Source organism: Coptis chinensis, chromosome 4 (assembly GCF_015680905.1).
Source record: "Coptis chinensis isolate HL-2020 chromosome 4, ASM1568090v1, whole genome shotgun sequence".
NCBI classification, from domain to species: domain Eukaryota; kingdom Viridiplantae; phylum Streptophyta; class Magnoliopsida; order Ranunculales; family Ranunculaceae; genus Coptis; species Coptis chinensis.
In genome coordinates this window covers 19,787,187-19,809,154 of record NC_141459.1, presented here as the reverse complement: position 1 = coordinate 19,809,154, position 21,968 = coordinate 19,787,187, and positions in this window count along the sequence as shown.

The following is a 21,968-nucleotide window of genomic DNA, read 5'->3' as shown; positions in this document are numbered from 1 at the left end:
CAAGTGTTTGATGCTGGTCGCTCGCACCTTTGCGAGTGAAAAGTCGCCTCGACAAAAATTCTGAAAAAAAAAAAAGCGAGCGCTGAAAAGCGCCTCTCACGAAGCCTCCGAGGTCTTGAAAAAATCGAAAAATGAGACGAAACGTGGGAATCATGGGAGTGAAAGGTGAGTGATGGAGGTTAGGTGTAGTGTGAGTTGTGAGTGTAGAATGTATGAAGTTTATATAGGTTTTAACTTGCTAAAACGGATCGGGAAGTTGCCAAAAGGTTTTTACGGCAGTTTCTGAAAATAGCAAAATTTCCAAACCCGAAAACGGAAACAACTCATTTTCTTGATTCTAAAACAAACCTAGTATCTTTTAGGTTGAATTTATGATAGAATCTACCTATTTAATCGAGATTTCATCCTACCGTGATACTTATTCATAGATATGCCTAAACGGCCATATTTTCACCTTGACTCCGCAATAAATTCTAAGACGAGGGTCATATAAAAATCATGCTGGAATAGATAACACCACCCCCAAACAATTTGGGAAGGTGGGATCAATATTAAATAACTACGCACAATGAAAATAACCGCATTATATTAAAATTTTCATTCGAAGTACATTTCACTACAAAATTCAAATTACGGAATTAAACTTACATTAAAATAAATAACAATAATGAAACTACAAAATAAATAAAAACATCAAACGATACTATTCCTAACCACTTCAGTGCTGGTAGCGGAGGGCACACGCTCAGGAGATGGCTCCTGAGCTCCCGATGGGCGGCCACCATTTCTCGCCTTTCGGCGACGGCGCCGTGCCTCGATGGTGTGTCCTCAGAAACAGAATCCCCGTGAGGTGGGAATCGTGCAAGCATGTCGGCCCGGAACTAGCGCTGAGCTTCTAGCTCAGTCCTCATCTGTTCCCACCGCTCGTCCTCCCTCTGGGTACGGATCTCAAAATTATGGTGGATAGCTGCCTGTCGAGTCCGGAGGTCTTCGCAGATAGTGTTGAGTGAACGCATGCCACGATGAATTACGGCCATGCTTTCTGCATCTGACCAACACCTCTCCAAGGCATCCGCATCAAAACAAGTCAAGTCCTCCTCATCCTCCTCGGCATTCTCATTTCCCCCATCCTCCTCGGCATTCTCATTTCCCCCATCCTCGTCCTCTACCCTATCCTCAGGCAACCTCCAAACTCGTTGGACACACTCCTTATAGATGCGAGGATTTCGGTGTAGGGTTATGTAAGACCTATCAGGCGCCGGAGCTGCTCTCAACTTCAAAGATGATCTTGGTTATCAACACACGGGAGAGGTGCAACGGACTTCCCTACTCCCCTAATCATGCTAAGCAAAACTCCAAGATACGAACTCATACTTCTCGCTCCCGGAGTATCCATAAAATGTGGAGGCAGTTCGGACCGATGTCGGTGACCTTCTCTTTCCCGGGGCGTTCGCCCGACCAATCCATCGAGCTGCGGCCCGGTGGTTGGTTCGAGGATGCAGCGAACACAATCGCGATCTCGCATTGTAGTTCCTTCGATAATCGGCCACGTGCATCAACGGCTCTACCCCATTATATTGGGACTCCTGCAACGTGACATCGAGATGGATTCTAGGCGGAATGCCTAGAATCTCAGCCAACAACCCAGTAGTTACTTCCTCCTCTTCGCACCATAACAAAAATTCTAGTCCCCTCCACCTCCTTCATGTTGTAAAACCATCGGACTAAGTCTTCGTGGTAAAAGGCTTCGGTCAAGTACCACAAGCTATTCCAGTCTCTACTGATCATTTCGTCACCGTAAAATGGCACGAAGTGGTCGCCAGTAAAAGCTTGCTCCGGCAAAATTCGACGTTGTTGAGCCATTTAAGTGTTTGGAATATAGTGGGGGTTTAAATGGAATGTGGTGTTGGAATTTGAATTGACCAACTGAAACAAACAGTGGTGGTGGCGCGACAGTTCACAATTTTTTTAAATTTTCGGTGGTTTTTGGCTTTTTCTACTTGGTGGAGGTGGTGGTGGAAGGAGTTATAGAAGATTTGAAGTTGAATAGAATGTGGGCGTGGGTTTAATTAGGTTTCTTTTTATTTTTTTTTTTTTTTTTTTTTTTAGGTTTGGAGCTTTGGTGGTCGTTAATGGCGATTTGGAAGGATGAACGCAACTGTTGGGGCAAAGGTAAGGGCGCGGGTGCGCTGCCGGTGCGCGCGGGTTGGGCCCAAGCCCAATTCGAAATTTTTGAATTTTTCGATTTTTCGCGAAACTTCAAACTAAAATTGCCGCTTCGTTACCAGTCCGATTTTTGCGAATGAGATATGGAAATGATCATGAGAGAATTTCCAATCCAATGATCCATAAAACACTCTATTCCAACCATGGATGACATATAAGATAGTGGAAAATGCCTCGAAGTGCGTGCATGATGTAAGTTATGCGAACGAATGAACTCTAAATTCATAGATTATGTCAACCCGAATCGAAATACAATTAAACGGCCTAAGCAACTCTAATGGGATATAAAACATTCTAGGACGGAAACACGAACACCCCACCCCCAAACAAATTTTTTACAACAAAGTTTAAAAAATTTGTTTTTTTTTTTTTTTTTAGCAGTGGGTCTTTTAAAGTCAGATTCCCGAGACTTCCTAGATTACTATGTTTATTCTTTAATATATATATTTTTACTTTTATAATGAAAAACAATAAACAAGAAAGACATAATTCACCCCATAAAGAAACATGACTCAAAAATCCGAGAAAACATGCAAGAGTGGAAAACGTGAATTATGTTAAACGTGGACTTAGGATCCGGTACTTACAGCCACACACTCCATAGGGAGGGCCCGGTTACCTTAATGGTGCACTCACCAATATATGGAAATGAAAGAAAATGCACCAAATACGAAAGTTGAGTCGTTTATAGTCAGATACTCGAGACTTTATCTAAACATATGTCTAAACATGCAGTTTATCATATATCAACAACCGAAATAGTTGTGGATCATTCCATAAATAAATATCACAGAAAACATATCCAAGCACAATCAAGCACCAAGATTTCCTATGACGCAACCTAGTGAACTGACAGCGAAGTCAGATAAACATATAACGTAACCTAGCATGCACCTTCCTTTTCATTTTTGAACGAGAGGGTGTTCTAGTGAATAAGTGTGGAAAAGTGAATGGTTGTGGAGAATATGGTGGATATGGATAAGTTGTAGAAGGAAAGCATGTAAACAATGAGGATGTGGGTTTAGCACAAAACTCATTCATGGTGTAGGTAGGGACTGTCTCAAGTCTGAAAATGAAGGTGTCAAATGGTTTGTCCTTACGAAGTATTTGTTTACTAGGTGGATTTAAAAATTATGAAGCACAGGGAGAAACAAAAGGATCGAAAGTGCAAACTCAAGATTCCTTTGAAAGGGGGAAGGAGGGGAGTCGAGGTGGATGTTGTGCAAAGTAGTTCTTGATAGGGTGAATCATCACCGCTCTAAGAAACTCATCGAATTCCTCATCTAGATTGGTCATATCCACGTTACTATCATAGTCCTCTATATCTTTGAGAAAGTCATCTATGTCATCCTCATCCGTAATATGTGTATCGACTAGTGTAGGGATAAAAATGTTGGAGTCTGAACTTCCAAAGGAAAGAAATTTGGGCATATGATTATCAGGGAACGTGTTGTTGAAATAATCTCGAGCAAAGCTCTCGATCATGCTAACCTCTCCATCCATAGACGAATCGGGTAAATGTGTCTTTGTTTTAAAAACATTTACTTCAACAGCAAGATGGCCAAAAAACATGGACATTGAACCATCACGGCAATTAATGAGCGCATTGGCAGTTGCTAGGAAAGGACGCCCTAAGATGATCGAGACAGAGCCGTTAGCGACTTCTGTATCGAGGATTACAAAATCAGCCGGATAGTAGAAATCCTGAACTTTTACCAGCACATTTTCGACCACACCCTTATGATACTTAATAGACCGATCAGCTAATTGCAACGTCATTTTAGTGGGTTGCATCTCGTCTAGACCTATTTGTTTATACAAATAAAACGGGAATAAGTTAACACTAGCCCCCGTGTAATAATAACGCGTCGTCAGATAGGAATCTCCTAATGTGCATTGTATAGTAGGGCGACCCGGGTCCTTGTACTTAACAATTCCATTATGTTCAAATAAAGTTGGGAATTGTTACGTTAAAAAGGCGCCTTTTGGTATATTGGTCTTACGCTAGTAGTACACAACTCCTTAAGAAACTTAGCATGGTGTGGTAGCTTTTAATAGCTTCGAGGAAGGGAAGGTTTATAGTTAGATTCTTGAAAACGTCCTAATCTCCTCATAATTTGTATCCCTAGTTAACATGGCTAATTTTTTGTGGAAACGGTGGTTTCGTCTATATTTAGCAATGGTATCACCGGATGTTTAACCGTGGCTTTTCTGTTTCTTAGGTTGTGTTGTAACCGGTACCTCTACGGGTAGGCTCTTCAGTTCTATTTCGTATCTAGTAAAATAGCAGGTGTAGGGGCTACTGGTGGGGTAACTATAGGCATAGTTATTTTGTTATCAACCATTCTGCCAGAACGGAGAGTGGTGATGGCATTTAGCTCACCTATATTTTCATATTCATTACTAGTATTATCGGTTACCTCAAAGGCTGTGTTTGTTGTTTTAGGATTAGGTATTGCGTGACCTGGAAACACACCTTTGGGTTGGGCTTTATCTTGAGCCAACTATTGGGTTAAATTATTAACGGATTGTAGAAGCTGTTGGTTAGATTGAGCCATGGTTTGGAAAAGTTTTTGGCTCACTTGTATGAAGGTGTCAAGACGATCCGGTTATGTGGGTGTAGTAGTCACGGGTGGTGTGACTAGAACTATTTCACGTGAATTATTTATGGGTGGATTTTGATAATTATTATTTACTTGAACGATACCTCTATTAGTATTATAATTATTATAACTACCTTGACCTTGTGCTTGACCTTGTCGAGGTTGCACTTGATTGTTATAATTATTAAAATTATCCTGACCCTGTCCTTGTCGTGGTGGAGCTTGGTTAAAACTGTGCGTTGGCCTAACATATTGATTATTGTACCACGGAGGTCCGGCGTGTTGGTTATTTCTCCAACCGAAGTTGGGATTTTGTCTCCAAGGGCGTTAGGTTCACTATTAATGGAACAAGCCCGTTCATAGGCTATAGGGGAGATGGAAGTCGGGATGCTCGAAGGCTCCAAATGAAAACTACATGGATTTGAATTTACATTCATGATGGGGATAGGCTTTTGTTGAACGAAAATGGCCTCTACCTTTTTAGTGAGTGATTCAATTAGAGTTTTAAGCTTCGGGATCGTGTTTAATTTCAAACATACCGGCGGCCTTTAATCTGTATTTGATGAACTAACTAAGAGGAGATGGATATCATCACTACCCCCCCAGTTGTTATTTTGCTTAGTTTGATCCTCTAAAAATTTATAAGCCTCCAAGGCTCCTTTACTTAGGAAACTACCCCCATTCATTATGTCAAGGACCTCTTTATGGTGATGTTGAAGTCCTTTGAAAAAGGCACGAACTAACGTGTCTTTTGCTAGGTTATGGTGTGGACACTCTATAAGCAGATCGGTGAAACGATTCCAAGCCTCAGAAAATGATTCATGAGGATTTTGTCGGAAAAAATGAATCTTGGAAAGCATCTCATCCATCTTTAGGGGTGGGTAAAAATGTTCCATAAACAGCTGAACAAGTTTAGCCCACGAGTCCACAGAGTTAGGCGCTTGGGCAGTTAACCAAGACGCCACCTTATCGGCTAAGGTAAAAGGGAATACCCTGAGTTTAATTTGTTCCGCACCAACCGTAGGATGGTGGAATGTTGATAGGACTTGTTCAATCCTACGCATGTGCTGATAACGTTTTTCATGGTCTAAACCGTGAAAAACGGGTAACAAATTAAAAATATTTGGGGGGATTCGGAAATCCCCCCCCTGCTAGAACGATGCAAGATTTGGGGCTATCGCTCGAGGCTTTATAAAAGTCCGAGAGAGGAGTCTCTCCTTCGTCGGGCATTGTGTCAGGTGGTGTGTGTGAAATAGTAGCTAGAGGTGTAGTAGATGGTATACTAGATAGAATCGTTTCTTGACGTTGTTGTGTTTTTGTTCGACCAGACCTTAATCTCATACAAGGCTAAGACCAAATTTAGCTAAACACATCAACACTCCAAACAATTCTGATATACTAGTATAAACCTCTAACAGGAGATCGCGAGGTCGCGGAAGAAATGAATACCTGATTCGTCCTTTGCTTCCGCTTATGAATAAGCGCCTTGTTTACGCGTGTTCGGTGTATATAACTAGTTAGAACAACGAAAAACTTGAAAAATCAAAGTTCGAATCAAATCTGTGGAAATCCGCAAAGTCATTTCGGTGGCGCTGTCGCAATTCGCGTGTAACTCAAAGTTACAGTGTTTTTTAGGCTGGTCGCTTCGAGATGGGGCGGTCGCTCAAGGTTCGAGCTTATGGGCTTAGTGCTTCGCTTTAGGGGCGGGTCATTCGGTGTATTTTTCTCGAACTTTTCAATGCTGAAACGGACAACCACAAATATGAATCAAACAAGGGTGGGTGGGTTTAATGGGACTTTAAGAAAAGTACTTATATTACAAAAACAATCGCGAAAAGTGAAACTAAGATGGCAGCGCCGCTTTTGATAACCGTAAAAATAATAGAATCCCAAATATTAATGTTAACAACACTAATAATACGTATCCTACCATTCTTACGTTTAAATCAATTCTTCTTACTCTCAAAACATAATCATGCAATATAATGAGTAAGGATTCGAACTACCTACATATCCGTTCATTGACGACCTAAAAAATCAAGTCGAACGTAGTTCATTGTTTGGATTCTATGATCGAATGATCCACTTTTGGTGCTCTATTCATTGATGATATTTAATATTGCTTTGATAGCTATTATTGCTCTATGCATGTATTCATGTTCATTTTGTAACCATTTTGTAACTCATGACTTGAGATGACCAATTGTAATGATCCAATAAGTTAGTCTCAAGATATGATCAATGGCAATGACACGTGTCGTGAATATATTGATGACAATATATGTCCCCCACACAGCCCCCTCTCGTTAGGTTGTGCTTTCTTAAGAACGATCTTTCGAGAGAAATAATTTAACACGTGTCCAAATGGAACAGTGAGCATGTTGGAGCTCGTGTGAGCGTAGGTCTAGGACCCTTTAGCGCTTATGTAAGCGTTCTGCTCCAGTGAGCGTAGGTCAAGGGACCTTTTAGCGCATATGGAAGCGTTCTACTCGAGTAAGTTAAAGGACCTTTTAGCGCTTATGTAAGCGTTCTGCTCCAGTAGGTCAAGGGACCTTTTAGCGCTTATGGAAGCATTCTACTCGAGTAAGTTAAAGGACCTTTTAGCGTTTATGTAAGTGTTCTGCTCCAGTAGGTCAAGGGACCTTTTAGCTTTATGGAAGCGTTACGCTTGAGCGAGTGAGGTCAAGGGACCTTTTAGCATTTATGGAAGCGTTACGCTTTCGAGTGGCGTAGGTCAAGGACCTTTAGGCTCTTATGTAAAAGCGTTCGCGCTCCAATAGGTCAAGGGACCTTTTAGCGTTTATGGAAGCGTTACGCTTTCGAGTGAGCGTAGGTGAAGGACCTTTTATCGCTTATGTAAGTGTTACGCCCGATGGGTCAAGGGACCTTTTAGCGCTTATGGAAGCGTTCTGCTCGAGTGAGTGTAGGTCAAGGGACCTTTTAGCGCCTATAGAAGCGTTCTGCTTGAGTGAGCGTAGGTCAATGGACCTTTTATTTATGGAAGCGCTCGCACCGAGTTGATCCTAGAAGTTGTAGGTTTCAACTAGTGAGAAGTGGAGACGCTATGTAGCGTTTGAGCTCGAGTGAGCATTATACTCTGGTGGGCATCAGGACCCAAGTGAGTCTACCAGCGCTAGTGAGCTGGTGGCTATAGTTAGCGTCCTGATTTGGAGATCCTAGTTGATATATAGCTAGCCTTGAATTGGCGTGACTATAGCTAACCTTAGTTCGGAGATAGTTGTGGCTAGCCTCCAGTTTGGAGCTTAATTGACCTGCACTAGATCGGACTAATACCAAAAAAGGAATTAGAACAAATTAAATGGTAATTTCCTCAATAAATTGAGAGTTGAGCTCCAAAGTCTGGGTTGTATCTGCGCAGATGGCGATAGATAGCCCCAATTCGGAGATGGTTGTGGCTAGCTGATAACCGTAAAAATAATAGAATCCCAAATATTAAAGTTAACAACACTAATACGTAATCCTACCATTCTTACGTTTAAATCAATTCTTCTTACTCTCAAAACATAATCATGCAATATAATGAGTAAGGATTCGTTCCACTCTTAACTCTCAAGACTTAAACAAATTCAATTGAACAAACACAAAGAACAATGGTGAGAGTAATGTGTTATGTGAAATTTCTATTCTACGATTATACTACGGATTCAATTTATACTAACAAGACGCGATAAGTAAACATAAAAAGATAGTTTACCTACGAAATGAACGATGAAACTCAAAACATAAGTAAACTAAACTATTTTAAGTTCCTATATTTTATCAAAGTTTCTACTCTCAATCCTATGAGATATAGTGGAGTAGATGATTCGTTCCACTCCTAGTCCTTCCGCATGCTGTGTTTTCTACGTATAAGTACTCTTAACTCTAAAGTCTAATGAGAGATTTACGAAAAGGCAACTAACTACGATGCAACTACCCACAAGATGCAACCAGTCGACTATTAGAACAACTATGGGAATGCTACGTTGATTCTATGATAAGGAGTTAGAGGGGGATTGATTCCACCTTAACTCGACTTAATCCTACTAACGACGAATCGTCAGTAATCCTCGATTGAACTACTTCGCAGAACAATATGGTTACTCCTAATCCCTAATTACACATGGCATTTCTACCAATTCATAACTAGTATGTGAACGATTAAACCCATTCTCATGGTGAACTAATCGTTTCTAGAGTGGAAAGGAAATTACGACGACTCTACGATAATCGGAATCAAGCTTTCATCAAGGCTTCTCAACCCCCTCAATAGAGGTTTAGCCGAGAATCATCACGCTATCATTCCCAATGGAATTCAAACAAGACATGATATAAAGATTGAAACTTTGCTTGTTCAAACCCAATTCAAAACTACTAATGCAATAATTTTTAAACTAATAATGACAAGTAATTGAATCTAAGAATTGAACTAAATAAGTAAATGGAAAATGAACTAGATTACCAAGAACACTATTTTATTAATCTAATGAATAATAAAACAATGATTCAAATACTAAATTAATAATCTAACTAATCTAAGTCTAGCTATCAACGTAATAAAGGAAATTAGATCTAAACAATTGTAAATGACAAGAATCGAAATTGACAAACTAGCTATTTTATTAATCAAACTAATTAAGAATAATGATTCTAAGAGTTTAATCTAAAACAAGAATTGAATTTAAACTAAACTTAATTTTATTACATGAAAACTAGATCTATAATTATCTATAGTTTTAGGTCTAACTAGCTACCTCTAACTATCTACCATTAACAAAGAGTGAAGCTTTGGTTTTTATACTTTCAGATCCAAAAATCGTGCATGGGCTTGGAGCCATGTTTCGGGCCAGAGAATCAGGCCCAAAACCCAATTCTTTCAGTCCAAAAAGGCCTCTTCAGCTGCAGTTGGCTTCAATAGACTTTTCGTCCACTTCTGCTCCTCTGATTGGGTCAAGGCTTAGACCATTAGAAATCTCTTTCTGAGCCGGTCGTTTTGACATAAGGTAGGCCCAATTCTGAGGTCTGAGTCCAAAGATACGGCCTTTGGAAATTCTGCTGACTTTGTGTGCTATTTCTGCCCGCGTCGACTTTTCAGCTTTTGACCAGGCTTCAGAAAGGCTTTGTCTTCTTGAATCTTAGCCTTTAATCACAGAACTCCTTAGCAACCGACCTTTGCTCCTTTATCTCGCTAAAAGTGGCACATTTGCACATAATGGACTTTGAAGCCCGAAATGCATAAAACACGTGTCGATTACTAACTCTTAATTATTACTCACATCATTGGTCTAAAAGTATGATGGTTAAGGGGTTAAAACTACAGTTTTGGGCTCTTATCACTAGCCCCCAGTTTGGAGATTGATTGACCTGCACTAGATTTGCGCTGATCGTTGATGCTAGCCCCAGCTCGGAGTACGTGTAATCGACCTGAGGAAGATCGAGTTGTAGATATTGAAATTAGTAGTATAATGCAAGGTTGATAGTTTAGTCGAACCCTTGCATATTGGGCGAGGATGTCCTGCAAGGTGGAACTCAAAATGCCAAATGCCAAATTTGGAGTGGAATCAATGAACTGAATATGCCGCCAAAGCTTGCTCCAAAACAACTCCTGCATTTTGTGATAGTCATCTGTATAGAGTCTATGTAACCTCATTAATTCACCGGTTCTCAATATCTGAGTAAGGTGTTAATTAAGTCGACTGAAAGCTTGAGCTGTTATGTATATCTGTTGCACCAGTTCGAAGTACAAGTGACCCCTAGTTTAGAGTTTGATCTCAAATCAAAACGGAGTTGAATTGAGCATCCATGGATTTAGATCGCCTGCAGTTCCTAGTGTAGAAGACTTGTACAACTAATGCAGCCCCATGTATGTTCAAAGTATAGCCGACCTGCAAAGGATCCAACTATAATAGAAAATTCATTAGTAGCAGTTTTCGACAAAATGTAACATTAGCACTGGAAGAAGAAGTGTTGCAGGCCAGGGGAGGAGCACTTTCACTTTAATACGTGCCCGGCTTTCACTCCACTTTCATATCAGGAATGTTGATTTGCATTTGAAATATATAATTGGTCTTAAGTGAGGATCCATAGGAGAGCCCAGGCCCATTGACAAATAGATAAAGCCCACCCGATGTGCAAGTCAGTGCCAAGGGATCAACGCGGAAGCAATCCGCTCATTTGTATTCCACCGTGAAAAGGCGGAAAACACCAACGCTACAGGTTGATGAGGTTGTAAAGTGCGAAGATCAAATTTGTATCTCCTGTAACAACTTAGCTCTATCAAGAAAAAAGCAGTAGTAGTCTCGAATTTTACGAGGTCGCATCATGTAAGAATGAGCCAAATTGTTTAATTCCTTTCATGATTGCTAGAGGACATCTTGATCGACTTCCTGCAATTTCTTGTCAGGTCGAGCCACAACAACTCGAGATCTGATAGATCGAGCCTGATTAAGTCGATAGATCGATCCTTAAACATAACTAGGACCTTAACTATGCTGAGGTGTTCATTACCACTCTGGACATATTGTTTATGAGGTCGACATGCTAATCCAGCTCACGGTTAAAGGTATGGTCATCTCTAACATGACATCTTCAATTGTCTATATCAAATGCCAAATGGTACTAGATGCAAGTATGCAATTACTTATTTGAGTATGGTGTTAATTAAGTCAACTGAAAGCTTGAGTTGTTATGTATATATGTTGCACCAGTTCTTGGAGTTTGATCTCAAATCAAAACGGATTTGAATTAAGCATCCATGGATTTACATCGCCTGCAATTCCTAGCGTAAAAGACATGTACAACTAATGCAGCCCCATGTATGTTCAAAGTATAGCCGACCTGCAGAAGATCCAACTATAATAGAAAATTCATTAGTAGCAGTTTTCAACGATATGTATCGTGAGCGCTAGAAGAATAAGTGTTGCAGGTTAGGGGAGGAGCACTTCACTTTAATACGTGCCCGACTTTCACTCCACTTTCATATCAGGAACGTTGATTTGCACCATGAGGATCCAGAGGAGAGCCAAGGGCCATTGACAGATAGAGAAAGCCCACCCGATGTGCAAGTCAGTGCCAAGGGCTCAACGAGGAAGCAATCCGCTCGTTTGTATTCCACCATGAAAAAGCGGAAAACACCAACCCTACGGGTTGATGAGGTTGTAAAGTGCGAAGATCGAATTTGTATCTCCTGTAACAACTTAGCTCTACCAGGAAAAAAGCAGTAGTAGTCTCGAATTTTGTGAGGTCGCATCATGTAAGAATGAGCCAAATTGTTTAATTCCTTTCTTGATTGCTAGAGGACGTCTTGATCGACTTCCTGCAATTTCTTGTTAGGTCCAGCCACAACAACTCAAGATTTGATAGATTGAGCCTGATTAAGTCGATAGATTGATCCTTAAACATAACTAGGACCTTAACTATGCTGAGGTGTTCATTACAAGTCCAGGCATATTGTTTATGAGGTCGACATGCTAATCAAGCTCACGGTTAAAGGTATGGTCATCTCTAACATGACATCTTCAACTGTCTATATCAAATGCCAAATGGTACTGGATGCAAGTATGTAATTACTGAAGATGCAAATAAATGAATATATGATATTGGCTTTTCTAGATTGTTATGTACTGATATAAGTCATAACTAAAACTGAGGCATTAAGAGAAGGGAGTAAGTAGTTTCAAAATTTTCTTGATTCAAAGTCCGACAATGCCGCTTAAATCATTATTTGAGCATAGAGTCTAGGTAGGTCGCTTGCACTATGGACTTATTTGTTAAACACACGGTGACCATAGTAGTGATTTTTTAGCAGAGATAACCCATGTGACCATTTGGATGGGCTAGTTAAGAAAATACATAGTATACCATATATCTTAGATAATGGAAAACTTATCTTCCATGTAGTAGTTGACTAACTCCATGAGCGAGCGAGCGAGCTTTTGTTTGATGACTGATCCTCATTGATTTCTTTAGAGCGACTATCACCACGCTTCATGGGCTTAGAAATAGAACGTATACAAAATGTAAGTTGAAGAAACAAAAAATTTAGTAGTTGAATTTCAAAGAAATTGTCCCCACAGACGGCGCCAATATAAATGTTCTTTTTGGACAAACCTTACGTGTGTAGGAATTTTGGGGAGAATGATCTTTGCGGACCGAAGTTTGAAGGATCAAACTGCCTACGTTATCGGTTTCTTCGATGACACGGGATCAAGTCGAACGTAGTTCATTGTTTGGATTCTATGATTGAATGATCGATGGTGAACGGAGAAAATGGAGAGTGGAGAAGAAGCATCGGATTCTCCTCCCTGTTTAGAGAGTGGAGAGGAAATATATAGAATTCCCTCCCCCCTTTGGTGCTCCATGAATTGAATGAGATCAACTTTTGGTGCTCTATTCATTGATGATATTTAATATTGCTTTGATTGCTATTATTGCTCTATGCATGTATTCATGTTCATTTTGTAATCATTTGGTAACTCATGACTCTTGAGATGACCAATTGTAATGATCCAATAAGTTAGTCTCAAGATATTATCAATGGCAATGACACGTGTCGCGAATATATTGATGACAATATGTCCCCCATAACCACATCATATTTTGGGTCTCATATACATTTCTTATTGATTCATGTAATACATCGGCACATCAAACCTAAACCTAATAACGAAATTTTTGAATTTTATTATCTTACAAATTTTAACTAAACTAGCATCATGCACGTGTTACGCACATCTAAACAAAATAGATGTGAAATCATGAAGTTATAATTGTCAAGTAACGTATGCAATTGGAACATAAACGGTCTAAAAAAACGACAATAATCGAACGCCGAGCCACCCAGTTCATGCACAGTTCAGTTAGTACTTAATAACAATGGTTTTTTTTTTTTCTATCGTTCAAGTTCTAAAAAAAATATTCAGTACACGGAAGGGCAACATGAAAACAACTATTTCCCCGAACATGGAGCTACTCAAAAACTTTATTCCACAATAGCCACCAGATAGGTATATCCCTTGGTGCAAGACTCAAGCAGCAGTAGCATCTAATAATTCTCTATTTGCATGTTCCTTGATCCTCCTCTCAAGCTCAGGTCTAAAATGTCTAATAAGACACTACATCAACCAAGCAGCAACATCGCCTAATGCACACATGGTGTGCCCCTCAATTTGCTTAGTAACTTCTTGAAGCATGTCAATCTCTTCCAATTTTGCATTCTCGATCTTCAATCTTTCAATGATTATCTATAGCCATCCTATCCCCTCTCTTCTTTGCAAGGTGTGCCCTGCCCACAACTCAAAACACAAAAAACACGAAGAAAGACGGGTTAATTTAAACAATCGGCACCAATTTTCATGTATCGAGGGTTTAAGTGATTCTTGATTAATGATTAAATGGTTAAACTTCAAACCAACAAAAATAATCTCTAAACCTGCAAATGCACAAAGTGCAAGCTCTTGATTTATTGCTTACAATATATTGAATATATCTTATATTACATCAGCAGAAGTATTTTTCCCATTGTTTCCTGGTAATATATATAGAAGATGCAAAGGCAAGCAAGACGATAGAGCTAGTGTGGCAAGAGATCAAAAATTCATAGTACAAAGCAATTCATTTGGGTTTTCTACTTATGGAATTGTTATTTGAAAACAACTCTCAATCCCGATGTTCAAGAACTTACCTAGAAAATAACTTTGAAGATAATGTAACCCCAATTAAGTACCAGCTGTTTGACGAACATGGTCTTTTATGAGTTACATGCATTTGTATTTTCGTCATGTGTTAGAGAACCATACATGCAACATGCCTTGCTCTGCATCTGAACCCATTCAGGCACCACTAACTTTATTGCAATATTTGTAGCATCCATACACAAAGAGCAAAGACCCAAGCTAGGAGCTAGCTAGGATGATAAAATGATATAAATAATATACATGAGATACATAAACAACATTAAAATTAAACCGCATGAAGTAATTGAAGACAATATATTCCAAGAAAATACTATGAGCACAGATAAACAATTACATTCTAAACATTTACTGTATGTGTGCGTGTTTATAACCGGAAATTACTATATGTGTGTGTATGTCAAGATTGAACCGAAAATTACAAAACACTTAGAAAGTTTGTTTATAATTATCCTGAAAGATGACAATGTACAAAGCTCCATACTATATACTATATAGAACATATTTGCTACACTTCACATAATAATAAAACTACATGTGATGTTCAAAAAAGATTATATAATTGGAACTGAAAAGGTCTGTTGCTCTCCAATTAACATGAATTTTATCAAAACAAATGTGAAGAGAGAGTTTTCTTACTGAGTGTAGAAGTAAGAAATGACACCACCATCAACAACAACATTAGCAATTAGCAACACCAAAAGTAACAAGAATGCAGCAACCCGGTAAGCCAAAAGCCAAGTAGGGTGGCTGGATTTTTTTCAAATATGGTTTCCAGGCGCACCTGACACGCACCTGACAAGCAAAACAAAGGCAGTTCTTCTCACTGTCCTATGCTATTCCATTTAAAACATCAATCTCCTGGCATGCATGAACTTTTCCAATGTCAACATAGAGGCAACAAAGCATAAAAATTGATTTATTTTATGCTAAATTCTAATCATATTAGTTTTATGAAAGTTTTTAAAACTACATGATATGATAAGAGTCCAAAACTGTAGTTTTAATCCATTAACAATATTGTTGTTAGACCAATTATGCGATTAATAATATAGGTTTATCACTAATTACGTGCTTTTGAGTATTTCAGGCTTCGGAGTTGAATAAATGTAAATTTGTTACTAATTAGGCGCTAAAAGGAGCTAAAGTGATTGCTATGAAAGTTCTATGAAGAAAGCTAAGTTTCATGGAGAAAAATCCCTTAAAAAGCCCCAAGTCAAAGCCGTTAAGTGAAAGTCAAACCGGATTAGAAAGCTGAAGAAAAGTTAACAGAACTTCAAAAGGCCATATCTTTAGGCTCAGACCTCGGATTTGGGCCCATTGTATATCAAAATGACCAGCTCAGAAAGTTCTTTCCAATGGTCTAGACCTTTACTCGATCAGAGTAGTATACGTTAGTGAAAAATCATGTTACAGTAACACGACTAGAATGGAAAGTATTGGATTCAACAAATTGGGTTTTGAGCTCGATTTTTTTCGGCCCAAAACAGGCTCCTCAGCCCATGCACTATTTTTGGATCTTGTCTCCTCCATATGAGGAGACAAAGAAGCTTAGCTCTTAAGCAATGGTAGATCTAGTTTAGAAATAGTTTTCATAGTGAATTTTTACTTAGAGATTGGGATAATTTTAGTTTAGACTTCATTTTAATTAGTGATTACTTGTTCCTAATTCAGTTTTTTGAATCATTAGATTATTATTCATTAGATCAATAAAGTTACTTAGTTATTCATAAATCTAGTTTTAGTTCATTAAATCACTTAGATCTTAATTCAATTATTTAGTTATTAATCATTACTTAGTTTTGAATTCAGTTTTGAATCCTTGATTAGATCAATATATTAAATTTATAATCTTTTTATCATGTCTTGTTATTATTTATATAGAAATGATAGTATAATGATTCAAGGCTAAAATCTCCATTAGAGGGGTTTAAGGAAGCCTTAATGAAACTTGATTGTTGTTAGCATAGAATTGTTTGTAATACTCTATTCTATTCTAGAAAGTAATTAGTTCACCATGAGAATGAGTTTGATTATTTCATATGCTAGTTGTTAGTTGGTAGAGATTACTATGAACAATTAGGGATTAGAACACCCAATTGTTATACGAAAGCATTTCAATTCGGATTACGATATTTCTTCGTTAGTTTATTAAGTCGAATCAAGGTGGAATCAAATTCCCCTAATTCATTATCATATTGTCAAATTAGTATTTCCGTAGTTGAATTATCGTATCTTGATTAGTTGAATTACCATCGTAGTATAATTTATATTATTACTCTCATTGACTTTGATAGAACTGATAATCTCAGTTAACGTGAGTTCTGAAGAACTAGGAGTGGAACGAATTATCTACTCCACTCATTGCAATAGCATCGAGAGTGTAGAAAACTTTGATAACTTAAGCGTGAAAATAGCTTTAGTTTTACTTGCGTTTGAGTTTCGTAGCTTATGCGTAGGTAAAACTATCGTTTTTACCTTTTATCAAATGGCGCCGCTGCCATCTTAGTTCCGTTTATAATTTTTTTCATTAGTATTGTTAGTCTTCTCAAAGTCCCATTAAACCCACCCACCCTTGTTTGTGACTAGTGATAAAAGTGATTTTACGTATTCTAACTATCTATGTGTAAACACAAATAATCAATTTACGTAAATACGTGTTTATATCAATATTCTTACTCTCAATAATGAAGTAATATAAGAGAGTCAGGATTCGTTCCACTCTTAAACCTCAAGACTTAAACAAATTCAACTAATCAAACCCAAAAAGAACAATGGTGAGAGTAATGATTTGATGTGAAATTTCTATACTACCATTCCCAACACAAGAACAATAATAACAATAAGACATAATTAAATTAAACTGAAATTAAAACTAATTTAGAACTAAGATTGTGAATAACTAATTATGAATTTAAGACAACTAAATCTAAATAAGAATTTAAGCAAAAATCTAAATTGAAATGAAGAACTAATACTTTATTCTAAAAACTAAATATGATTCTAAACTACTAATTGAATGAATGTAAAAAAAACTAGATCTAGATCTAAAAACTAATCTAAATCTATCTTTTTCTAACCCTAAACTCCATTAACATTAGCTTCCTAACCTAACTGCTATTAACAAAGAGTCAAGCTTTTGTTTTTATACTTTCAGATCCAAAAATCGTGCATGGGCTTGGAGCCATGTTTTGGGCCAGAGAATTAGGCCCAAAACCCAATTCTTTCGGTCCAAAAAGGCCTCTTCAGCTACAGTTGACTTCAACAGACTTTTTGTCCACTTCTGCTCCTCTGATTGGGTCAAGGCTTAGACCATTGGAAAGCTCTTTCCGAGCCGGTCGTTTTGACATAAGGTAGGCCCAATTCCGAGGTCTGAGTCCAAAGATACGGCCTTCGGAAGTTCTGCTGACTTTGTGTATTGTTTCTGCCCGTGTTGACTTTTCAGCTTTTGACCGGGCTTTACAAAGGCTTTGTCTCCTTGAATCTTGGCCTTTATTCACAGAACTCCTTAGCAACCAACCTTTGCTCCTTTATCTCGCTAAAATGGCACATTTCTGCACATAATGGACTTTGAAGCCTGAAATGCATAAAAACACGTAATCAGTATTAACTCTTACTTATTATTCACATAATTGGTCTAAAAGTACGATTGTTAAGGGGTTAAAACTACAGTTTTGGGCTCTTATCAAACCACCCCCAAACAGCATTTTGCTTGTCCTCAAGCAAATATGAGAAATTAAAATAAGTGACCAAAAATGGAGTTATAACTACTCTCGTTTCGCTGAGTGCGATTACATTTACCATATCTGATAAGGCCTTTAAACCACTAGGAATTCCCTAGTGGGCGAGTTATAACCCTCGTGAGAGTTTTCCATGAAGGTACTCACAAACTTCATCTATACTACAACGACTAAGAAATAAAACTATTGTTTCCTCATTCATGTCTCAACTATCTATACATCTCACTAGCAATTGAATAAGAATAACCAAGTCAAAACCTAAACTAATATATGCATAATAATCAATCATCTATGATACAAATATATATACTATGAGTAATACTATGAAATGCCTAGCGGTTCGTTTCTGAAAACTTCGAATAAGCCCTTAAGTAAATCCTCACATAAATGTCAAGACAAAACCACTCGATTTTTCCGCTCGAGTTTTAGCTACTCCAAAGTAATGCAAGTGGGCACACTTTACCTTACAATCTCAATGACAAACAAGGAAGCCGGAGTCAATCAAACACATCCGCCACTTACTATCACATTAACCTATTCCTAATTGAGCTAGAGAGGTCTTTATTAGGTGTGTTGGGGATTATGAGATGGTTTAAGAAGAAAGGAAATGGATATTCAAAAGGACAAGTCCGAGATAATAGAGTCTTCATATTATGTAACTTAGAGAAAACCTTGTTATTTTCTTTTTTTCTATACTTTGTTTCCATCCTTAGCCATATTTTTCTTTTTATTTTCTTTGGCTTTTGACTCCCTTTTATTCTATTTTTGGAGTTTTTATTTATTTCTATATATTTTTTTTTTCTTTTCCTTGGATGGAAACTTCTTTTATTTTTCTCAAGAAACTAACTAATTTTTGTTTTACACGGGTTTTCTCTTCTTCTTTCTTCATTCATTCTATTCTCGGACTTATTCTAGATTGGGTAAGTTGAATTTTTTATTTTGTTTTGTTTTGTAACAGGGGTAAAGGAATTGTGGTTTATGGAAGGCTAAAGAAAGGCTTAGAGGGCTTACTAGAGGAAAATAATTCATAGGTTTGAATTTCGGCTATATCGATCCAAAGAGGGCCTAAATTCTCGCTTAAGATATGGCATAGTGATCAAGCAAAGTGGACGTGTGATTTCTCTATCCGGATTTTACTTCTCCCTTGTGTCATTTCTCAAATGTTTCGCTCATATAAGGTTTTAGGCTATATTCTCACAGGATTTGTAGAATAAGTACTCTAGCCTAGATTTCATAAAACTTATCGCTAACAATCATAGATACTCATGTAATATATTTATAGATAGATGCAAAGATTATTACCTACATATTAACCTAAGTTTCTAACAATTATTACGATGCAAAAGCTACATTGAAACTTCTAGATTGTTAAGAGCATAGAGAAAGAAAACAATACCAATATTCCTAAGTGTATAGCATAAACTTATTTATTTATATTTTTGAAATTTTTAACTTGAAAACAAATGCATATTATACATATCTATATCCTAACAGATGCCTTAATTACACGTGTTTCTATGCCCCCAAACAAGAAGCATGCTTTGTCCTCAAAGCATTTAAATAAATAGGGTAGAAAAATACCATGGAAATGCGTGAAATTTTGGAACATCTGCAAAACAAGGTTAGAACATACTAATATAGGAAATAAAAAAAACTGACGCAACTCTATAAGAGTTCCACCCATTATGGGGTTAACGAAATTAAATTGCTTTGGACATAAGCGGACACTAACCTGAAACTAAAACTTACCTCCACTCCAAAGCATTTACTTGTCATCCTCCTCTTATATAAAGAAGTGAGGTTCCTTCGCATCCCCGCCATGCCATTATAATTTGCCAAGCTTGCCGCCATTTATCATCTACGGATGCTAACTTTGTTAAGCGCCACTTGGTCGGATGGGGTGTAAGGTGCAACCTGATGAGGTTGTATCCTCCACCCTTGCCAAGTCATTGCACTAAAAGATCGGATAATACAATTGGTGGGTCTCACCATTTCGACCCCAACCCAATCCGTGAAACGGGCACAAAAAATAGGGAAGAAACATAATATAATACGGCAAACTAAAACAGGCATAAGAAGATACTTATGCTTCATGCTATAGGCTCGTGCTAAAGTAGACATCAAGGTTCTGGGAAGGTCATGGCACATACGTCCCGTGGTTAAAGCAAGAAAGACGCTGCAAGTGGCATCATTCACAGAAGAAAAACGTCATTCCCCTAAAATGTTTAGCATGATCTAAAACATAACAGTTCCTATGTTCATGGACAGGCTACCAAGGGTGACGTTATATTCCCCTTGGTCCTCGATACGGAAAATGCCTGCCCCATAAACCTCATGCAAAAAGTCATAAGTGTAGACATGCATATTATCTACCCAATAGCATCATGGGTCTTGTATTTCAGCGGGCATGGCAAGTCTAAGAACAAATGCTAGCAAGAACCATAAGCGGTTCCCAGCCTACGTGTGTGATCACGTCGCGAAACCAAGCACCATAAGTAGTGCTTTGAAACAATCTTTGAAAGACTGTTATGGTATTATTGTAGGAGATGTCATCTCAAAACTATGCTCTGGAACAGCTGCAAATCACCCGGGAACAACCCGCAGAAAACTGGAATTTTCCGTGTTCACGAAGGCAAAAGGCAAAGTGGCGCTCGAGGTTTTGGAGTTACAATGTTTGGAAGCGAAGTCGCTCAAGTTGGGGTCGCGACTCGAGGTTTTAGAGTTACAGTGTTTGGCAAAGTCGCTCAAGTTGAGGGCGGGTGCTTCGGTGTAAAATTTCAGAAAAATGGCTAGAGCGAGTGTGCGCTTCCATCAGCGCTTGAGTCGCTCGAGGTGCTGATTTGTGAAAATGGTGAAGAACAATGGGAAACGTGGGAGTGAAAGGTGAGAGATGTAAGTTAGGTGTAGTGTGGGTTGTGAATGTAGAATGAATGAAGTTTTTATAGGTTTTGAATTGTTAAAACGAATCGGTAGGTTGCCAAAAAGCTTTAAAGGCAATTTCGGAAACAATAAAATTTCGAACCAAAACGGAAACAACTCATATTCTTGATTCTATAACAACCCTAATATCTTTTATACTGGATTTAGACTAGTAACTTCTAAACTCTCTTAAATTTCATCCTACCACCACATCTAATCATAGGTATACCAATTACGACAATATTCTCAACCTTCACTCCAAAACAAACTCTAAAATGGAGGATCTTCTACAATTCATGATAGAATAAATAATATCACCCCCAAACAATTCGGGAAGGTGGGATTAACAATAAAATCCATGCACAATTTGAAAAGAACAACATTATATTAAAATTGAAATTCAAACAATATTTAACTACCAAATTCAAAGTTAACTACGGAATTTAACAACGTAACATCCTATCTACTAAAAATAATAATAATAAAAAAAAACAACATCAAAACAACAAACAAGGAGAAATCTAGCTACTCTTAAAGGGAGCGAGGTGGGGATAAGAATAGGAAGTTTAGTGATCAAGCATGGAAAAACCAAACACCCCACCCCCAAACAAATTTTTGAAAACAGGTTTGTAAAAATTTGTTTTAAAACATGGGTCTTTTAAAGTCAGATTCCCTAGAATTAAAGTGATATATATGTATTTACATGTAGTTTCCCATATATCAATAATCTAAACAATTGTGGATCTTTCCATAAATAGTTAACATGGAATGCACCATCAAAACGAAAT